We start from the raw sequence: 9,281 nt of genomic DNA on the forward strand, positions 1-9,281 counted from the left end.
CTCATACACACAGACGCACTATCATGCATTCACACATGCTCAGTCACAGACACAGAAGAGAGTTGCAAACTCCCCATCTCATATTCCCACACTCGAACACAACCACTCACTCAAACACTCTCAGTCACCAACTCTCAGTCAATCAGTCACAGACACCTCAAAACCACACTCGCTGATTCCCATACACAGTTACTCCTTCACAAGTATATACTAATGATACACAATCTGCGCGGCTTGCTGAATGGAAAATCAATTTCCTTGCTTTTAGAGAGCACAAAATTTGAAGGCAAATTACGTCAGGCTGGCCCTTGATAAATGCCTGGTTTCTGGATAAAATAATCTTACGCCATGCTAAATCTCTGACAGATTCTGAACAAGACCACGCACCTACACTTCAGTAGCTGACCTGTAATATTCCTATAAGATATTCCTCTTCAAGTTTGCAAAGTTAGACAGACATTTAAAAATCTCAGGGCACGGATTTTAAAAGTATTCTGGAATCTGCATCTTAATCAGTGGAAAATTTGTAACAGAGTTCTCCATATCCTGCTTTTACACTTTAGTTTGTAAATTAACATTTCTGAAATTCAGGAATGTATAAATGGAATAAAAAGCTTTTCAAACTTTTGCCCCTCTCCTGTGCTGATAGAATTCAGACTCAAACTGAAGCTTCTCTGCCCCGGCACCCAGTTTAACATTGTTACAGTTGGTTTAGATTATCCTTCCTGTAAGATCGAATCTTGTCTCAGTTTATTTCATTTGCAGGAGGCCGAGAGATCATAATGTATAAAGTGTAAGATATGTTTTAATCTGCCAAAACAGGCACATGATTCCAAAAGTGTCAGTTAGCCATTCTACGTTTGTTACAGACAGCCATTTCATGTTATCACAGCGCTGGCAGCGACTTTATAAACCGGGAAAGGCAAGAACGGGTTGGAGACTTGGGAGTCCATGTGCAAATGAATGCAGAGTATATTCACAGAGCTAGAGCTCAACGGCACGGGTTCAATGACCAGCGAAATGACACAAGCACAGGACTGAGACCCTGGAATTCAGAATGGTCTCAAATGATGAAAGTTTGAGAGTCAATGACAGGAACGGCAGGATTAGATCGGGAAAAAATATCGTTGTTGCTTCTGGAGGCTATAACGAGGTCCAGTGTCGAGTAATCTAACGTCAGACTGGAACCCTTTGACAACTCACGCCACGTTCAGCATGAGGTGAAGTTTTGTTTAAATCATCCGACACTGTCCCCAACAAACTCTCACAGAAAAGCGTCGGCATAGAGTTAAATACAGATTAAAGCCCAATTACACTGTTCTCATCAACAACTCCCAGGGCAGGAACAGCACTGCGTTAGATGAAGAGTAAAGCTCCCTTTGTCCATATGACCATAAAATGACTGTATTCCAACTGCTGCTGCCTTGCCTTGTGTGGGTTACAGAGAGAGCTCCGAAACGACTCCAGGACAATCTTATCCAGTACCTGCGGCTGTGGCTCTCTACCTGTGTCTGTAACTCTCTCTCGGTTTCTGAAATTACCTGCCATTTCCTCGATAATGCTGAATAAATTTCAAAACCGTTCAATTACCTTTAAAGCATTTTAGGATACCATTAAGATTATTTTTACAGTGTTTATAAATATCCATCCTCAAGTTACTTGCGGAGTTCCAATGTAATTCGTCTACGTTTATATTGTCCATAAATCACAAAATAAATTAACATCCAGAGCCATGAATAATCCGGAATTTCCATAATTTGTCTGACTTTATTGCATGTGATTGGCCATTAACAGTATGTGATTGGCCTTCCTATGATGTTTTTTTCACTGAGACGCCATCAGGAATCATGTGGACCACTTTGATCCTCAGACCGACTGTCCATCGTCAGGGCAACTAAAAATCAAATTTTCCAGATACAGGAATGTCTGAACGAAAAAACTACGGATGTGCTTCTCTGATACCTTTCTGGATGAGATGTTCAGGAGGGCATTTAGATGACAGAAACCAGGAGCAGGAAGAAGCCATTCAGCCCTGACAGCCTGCTCTCCCATTCAATGTGATCATGTCTGATGCTCGATCTCACTGCTATATTCCCACTTTCTCTCCAAAGGTTGTGGTGGAGAATGGTACTATTACAATATTTGGTTTACGTTTGTAGGAGGAATCGAACAGAAACTGAATGCCCCTGTTGAAATTATTAAACATGATCATTCAGGGGTATTTATGGTATCAGAAAATTAACTGACCGTGGAGTCAATGATGTGGATGACAATGAATACAGAACAGTACAGTACAGTTCCATCAACCCTCGATGATGTGCTGATTCGTTAATTTACTTTAACATCAAACTAATCTGTATAACTTATCTTCCATGTGCCTTTCCAAGAGTGGCTTAAATATCTCTAATGCATCTGATTCAACTCCCACCGCCACAGAGTCTGTTCGGTGCGTGGAAAGAACTTACCTCTCATCTCCCCGAAACCTTCCTCCAATCACCTTTAAATTATGCCCCCTTATAAAGACATTTCTGTACTGGGAAGAAGTCTCTCGCTATCCACTCTATATGTGGCTCTTATCATCTCATACACCCCATAACAATTCACCTTCTTCACTGCAATGGGAAAAGCCCTCGGCCACTCAAACTTCAGGAAGCATGGTGGTAAATCTTCTCTGCAGCGTCTCGAAAGCTTCTGCCATCAGGATCAATCTGGTCAGATTGCAGATTTAAATAACTGTTACCAATTCTGAACAAACTTCACGTGCAATGTGCTTTATAATCTCGATCCCTCAGCTAGTTTGACGGTTTGCTATTTCCCCCCCCCCCACCCCCGCATTCCCACGCTCATTGCGTGACTGTTTTGTTCTTTATGACAAACAGAAAGCTCTCACCTCTCTCGTGTCTGTTTCACTGGAATTATGTGCTTCATATTAATTGCCACTAACAATAAGGAAGTCTGGCTCTGACTATTTCATTGTGAGCATATCAGGAATCCTGTGGGCCAATTTCATTCTCAGACGGACAGGAAATGGCTTCTGCATGTGTCCTCCCAAATTCTGCAACTCTTCTTTTCCCTGTTTCCTGCATTGTCAATTTGTGTCATCTGCAAAATCTGAAGACATGTCCTGTTTTATGGAGGTTGACAGTAAGTAAAACTCGATGTCTACAATAAAGACTCCCAAGACAAAGGTCAGCAAGCCAAAGGTCATCTCTTGATGTCAGTGACCAAGTTCTCATTGACAAAGTGGAAGATTGAGATTCAGAAAGTGAACAATTGTGATACTCTGTTCTGTCCATTGACTCTCCACCCCTCAGTGAAATTCAAATAATGATCTCGTTCCCTGTTACAAGCGTCAGTTTGGAGCAGCTTCCACTAGAACCACACCAGGGCCCGCCACACACACACCAAGTATTGTGTGAGCAAAAAAGCATCTCTTACAACATATCTGTTACTTTTGCAGATAACTTCAGCGTGTGTCTCATTCTTAAACCTTATAGTCGGGGAACAATTTCTCCCAGATGTCTCAGGTTTTTGAAAGTCCCCTCAGATCCTCAATGTGAAAAGTCTCATTATTTCGAATCCATCCCCACAATTGAAGGTGCTGACCCAGGAACCAATGCACACAATATTCCAGTAATCTGTAGTGGTTAAGGAAGTTGGCTCACTCTATACCACCTTCTCGGGAGGAATATGTGACAGCCCAGCCAGTGAAGGCCACATTCTGAATGAATAAAACCAGGTGACCTTGTGAGAGCCGTCTTGCTAGCTCAGCCTCACTCCCTTCCTGTGGTATTCCTTGCCCCTATAAATGAACTCAATGCTGCATGCTTTACTGAACTACACTGCTGGGAAGTGTTGTTGTTTGGCCATCTTCCTGAAACTTTGATTAACTGTGATTATCTCTTGTCATTCTGTAATGACTGAAGTCTGATAAATACAGTGAAACTTTGCCATTTCTTATGCAAGACTAAAGAGACAAATGGACAAACAACATCTGATCAGGATGTAAAATAAAGCAGGATCTAATGTAATGTATTGTCGGGTCATCAGATCATGAAAACAGCATCTGTACAAAAGAGAAATGAAATAAGGAACCTGATCCAGAATATCAAACTGTCCTAACTCTGCTTACCTGCCGATAAGCTTGTTCTGGTAAGACCATTATATCCACAGTCTTTTAGATGCAGTCCCTATCTGCCCATTTACTGCAATGTAGTTCACATTGAATCAACAACATTTATTTTTTTTCCGAGCAAACAGGATAATTTACCCGGTCAATTGTTTATCTGACATACTCTAGATGTGACGTGCCCTTTCTGCAGTTAAAAATCTCATCGCTCAGTTGAAAATGACACCAATAATAATGTGATAGAATCTTCATTAAGTCCAATGGCCCGGATGTTCTGACTGTGATTGTTAATCCAATCACTTTATGTTTTAAAGTGTTAGTGCAAGTCGTGCTGTTATAACATTCTGCTGAAACGTAAACACAATTTGGCAGTACCGATTGACAAATTGGTGATGTTGCTCCGACAGCACAAAGTTTTGAAAAGTGTGTCTTAACTGTCACATGATTACAACGTAAACACTTTAAGTTGTTTCGAAAGAGCAATTTTTCTATACCGCATAATTACACAGGAACGCAACCATCGTGCAAAAGAAGAACTGACTGTACTGAGCTCCAAACGTCCAGCTGGAATTTGGATTCCAGTCCCTTCAAAAATACAAAGTACAATTAAAATGAACACATTTTTCTTTAACTCAGGTGCATTGGGAAAAGGCAAGCCACGTTATTCTTTGCAGGAGTGTACCGTATCTGTGATTTAAACACTCAGATCCACAGCCAATCCCTGTGAAAGAATGCGCATCCAGGTAATTGTGGGGTCAGGTGGCAGCTTGTTCAGGCTGTAGAGTATCATAAAAGTGGTTATGGGAGGCTGGCGTTGAGCGGTATTCGGGATGTGGGGCTGGACGCCTGGGGTTTTGGGCGAGTGGGAAGGATTAAAAAGGAAAGGTTAGCAAAGCGAGATGTTGAGCACGTGTTGAGGGCCGCACCTGGCCAAAGTGACTAATCAAATGTTGTTGGGTCGGAGCATTTTTTGTCTCGCAATTCCTGGACAATTAGTAACTTTCCAAGTGGAACCCTCCAAATGCTCCAAAGTTAGTGGATTCTTTAGGAGGGTCTCCCCATCAGAGTCTTCAGGTCCCCAGTTGATTACCACAGAGTCTATGTCCAGGCTTTTGCAGGGGCCTGGCATGCAAATCCAGCCTGTGATTCTCCAACAAATACCTGAATGGGTCCTTTATGATTGAGCTAATGCAGAGAAATATTTATACTTTTCAGTGTAATTCTCTGCTTTCACAACCCACTAGAATCTGCTGTAAATGATACTCTCCATTAGATGTTCAGCAGTATATCAAGTATTAGATATTCGACCCTTTTAAATGGCTGGGTCTAACTCAGGGAAGAGTTCCTGTCCGAAACACACGCAGGTTCAATTCCCAGGCAAAGTCACTGGGCACAGATGTCACATCGGTTCCCTTAAACTGGCTGTCCAAGCTCTATGTGTAATTGTCACCGTCCCCTGTGCAGCCCATAGTGAGGCCCACAGTGACTCCTTCCTGGTCGTGCCTTTCCCATTGGGGAACACTGAGACCTGGAGCTTCTATAGACGCTGCGCTGTGGGGTCTGGCCCCTGAGACTCATCACCCTGCGGCTGGGTGTCTGCCCTCACAATGGGAGATAAGCCTCTCTCAGCTTGAGCTGGAGAATCAACAGCCAATAGTATTTCCCGCTGGAGCACGGCCGCTTAAACGGGAAGGAAAGGGAATCAGAGAAATCTGCTCAAATAGAGAGAGCACTGGGGAGAAAAACTGAAGTTCTCACGTATGCAAAATCAGGTTCGGTTGAAGTGACTATAGCTATCTTTTCTCATTTGAACTGAACTGATTGTACTGTAATCTGAAATATGAAAATTAAATCACAGAAAATACTAACTGTCAATAAAGGGGAAACCGGAGTTTATAATCCAAAATCAATGTGCTAAAGCGTAAATGTTAATGAATCCTAATCATACTTTACTTATTATATCGCAAATTAACAGATACTCCCAATCTGCTGTAGACTCTTACTCTGTCTGAGTTCCACCTGCTTTCGTCAGAAATGAAAAATGCAGCAATTAAAACGATTTAGTGACAAAGAACATAGAGGGGATCCGGAGGGAACGAAAACAACATGGAATTGCAAGAGTGATGAGATAACAAAATGATAAGGCTTCAAAACAGAACCTCTGCATCCCAACTTTCTTGCCAAACTTTTCTTGGAAGCACAAAGTAATAAGTCGGGAATGGATATTGTGCTGACATTGATCATAAAGGCCAAAATATTACTGGAAGCTATGAAATTCTGGGGCCAGGATTGGGATCAGGAGGTGAGGCCACGTTGGTAGGGTAGGAAAAATCTTGAATGCAATATTGTCAGATCTGGTCAATTAACGGTCGGTCAGCAGGGGGGTGTCGTTCAATTAATGTGGGTAGAGGATGTTCCGGTTCAGACAATTCTGCAATCATACTTAAAGGTTGTTACCTATACTTTCAAACAACAGCTCTGGAGAGACATTGGCTACAAACAAACATTTACCATCAATTAGATTCAGGTTGCTCCCTGATTCATTAATGCTCCTCCAGGCTGCTTGGGCACAGGAACAGTCCCTGTTCCATCAAGGCTTGAAAGGATCAATAAGTCAATGTGGGCAAATTCAGGGAGAGATTGCTGAGGTGTTGTGTACGTATGGGGAACCTGGTTGAGTTGTCAAAAAGGGATCAGCGAACCGACATTTTCTGGAAGGGTTAAAAAGTTAAACTGAAGAACTTGCATGCGGCCAGAAATGAAAGTGAAATTGAAAGCAAAACACATCACATGCAGCCATTGGCAAATCCATGGAAGCAGACTCTCCTTCCAAAAGGTCAGGGTAAGTATGGTCCAGTGTGCCCTGCTAGGGTAGATCAGCTGCTGACTGCAGTAACTTGATTATGGGGAGTGGTAGGGTTTCGGGGGAGTGGTGGGTTGGGGCCCTCACAGGCACTTCCCGTGATCATGAGCAGCTCCTCATCCCCTCCGAAAATTACACCAGAATTCGCTCAGAAAGCCCTCAGGTTGTCGGCACCCTCTCATCTTCAGGCAATTACAGAGCCAGAATGATGGAAACCAATGGAGAAAACAGATAGCAGCTTGACATCACGTCAGCTGTCAGTGCAGAGGTACAACATCATAGCACTCATATTTGTTAAGAAGGTCACCTTGAAGACCTTAGATTTCACAAGAATCTACTTTGGTATTGCATGTCACCGTGGCGTGTTGGCATTTTCAATTAATTCTGGTGGGATGCATGACAAGTCAATATCGTCAATTTTGCACCCCCACTGGGAATAGGGAGTCAGTGAACTGTCTACACAAAGGGGCCGTTGGCAACAGGGCAAGGAGCGGTCGAGAAGAGCACAGGTCGTTGGTTTGGTGCATGACCAAGTGTAGCAAAGCTTACCTGGTCAGATGGTTCAAGGTTGTGTGAAATCACAGCCGGCAGCATGGAAGTATGGACGTACAGGTTCTCTAATGTGAGACACTCAGAGGAACAGTGGATACTGGCATTCAATTTACACAAGGTCTGCCGGTACAGGAGGGCGAATGGATAAGAGTCTGAAATAGTGGCAGCATCAGTCGCAGTGGCAGGTCCAATACTGAAGTAAATGGGTTAGGAGAGCGGGTCTGTTATGGGCACTGCCAAAAACCCTTCAGTGCAGAGGGCCTTTTAATTCAGGTAATTATCCGAGTCGTGAGCCTCAGACGATTGGACTGACCCAGAATCCACCACACAAAAAATGAGGCGCTCCCCAAAACCTCCACATCCATCATCGAATTTCAGACGGGGCGTTTGAGAGACATATTGGGATCGCCTGTGAATCCTCCCTCTCATGATAGGCCTAGTTAGTTTCTGAAGAATGCGGCAAGGGATCAGCCACAGTGTAGGCAGACTGTTGAAGCTGCCTCTGTGGTGTGGTGGACTGCTGTCATGCCTGCGGGGAGAGGGGGAGGCTAATTGATCCTGGGCGACATTGCCTGGGCCAGCAGTGTCTCACCCAGTGTTCCAATTTGCCACTGTTCCAGCACTGCCTTCTTTGTATTGCCCTAGTTCGCTGTACTGGCCTGGTGGTGTCCCTGTGGTTGTCGGGTTGTGCAAACAAGTCGAATGCCCCCGTCCGTTTTGGTGTCGAACATCGCATTCCCGTCCAAATTACTAAGTGCAATTAAAGAGTCAGTTCAGCTCGTCGTTTGATTGTGCAACGTCAAAACGTGAGCATATGTAAGGTCTGCACGGCCAACTTTTCGTCCTCTGCTAATGGAATGCCTGACGTGGGGTCCCAGACCTCCCGAAAGCGGACAATGACATCGAGCAAGTGCTTGGAGGCTCTGCAGACAACAGATAACAGCCCAAAATCGGCGTGCAGTCTTGCACTGGACTTGATTGATTCCTTCATGGTGCTGTCCAGCCATTGTTTCCCAGTCTGCAGCGGTGTCCGAGGGGCGGATGGGGATGTAAATAACAGGGCTAATGGGAACGCAGTGGGTCATATGCACTAGCTGCAATACGGTTGGCAAATCTTGAGGGAGACAGTTGTAAATACAGGAAATTTCGAGGACCCAATTGTAGAACGGGAGCAGTCAGTTCAACGGGTCTGGTTCATCTTGGAGTCTGATCCGGCCCTGTGCGTGGATCCACGTCTTATAGAAGGGAGTGTACACAATCATGATGCGGGGATCCTGGCAGTTGGTGCCCTGGTATTTTAGGGAAGCACTCGCGCTACACGTGAGTCTGCAGTTATCATTTGTGTTGGGGAGCAATGGTGATTCATACTGCCCGGCTGCTAATGTGCCCATCGCGGGATTGCAGTAAAATGTCCGGTAGAAAAAAAATGCAGCCACTTCATTCAGGCCCAACGGGTGCAGCTTTGCAGACTGTATGGGAAATGTGCGGTATAGGGCGGTGCGGCCGTGTCTGGAGTTATTGAGGTCTCACTGTCGGTTGTAATTGCAGCAGTCTTTCATCTTCGTGGCCTGATACTGATGGGCAACCTGTCGAAACTTTGCAAGACACTGCAGCAGGTATACCATGTCCCAGGAGGAGTCAATACGCCCTCCCTTAATGGCGTGGTCCAGTAGAATTTAAAGGACTTCCCATATGGCCAATTTTCTTATGGCTATGTGTGAAAGTCACCTGCAAAGT

The sequence above is a fragment of the Chiloscyllium punctatum genome, chromosome 18 (genome assembly GCF_047496795.1).
Source record: "Chiloscyllium punctatum isolate Juve2018m chromosome 18, sChiPun1.3, whole genome shotgun sequence".
Classification (NCBI taxonomy): domain Eukaryota; kingdom Metazoa; phylum Chordata; class Chondrichthyes; order Orectolobiformes; family Hemiscylliidae; genus Chiloscyllium; species Chiloscyllium punctatum.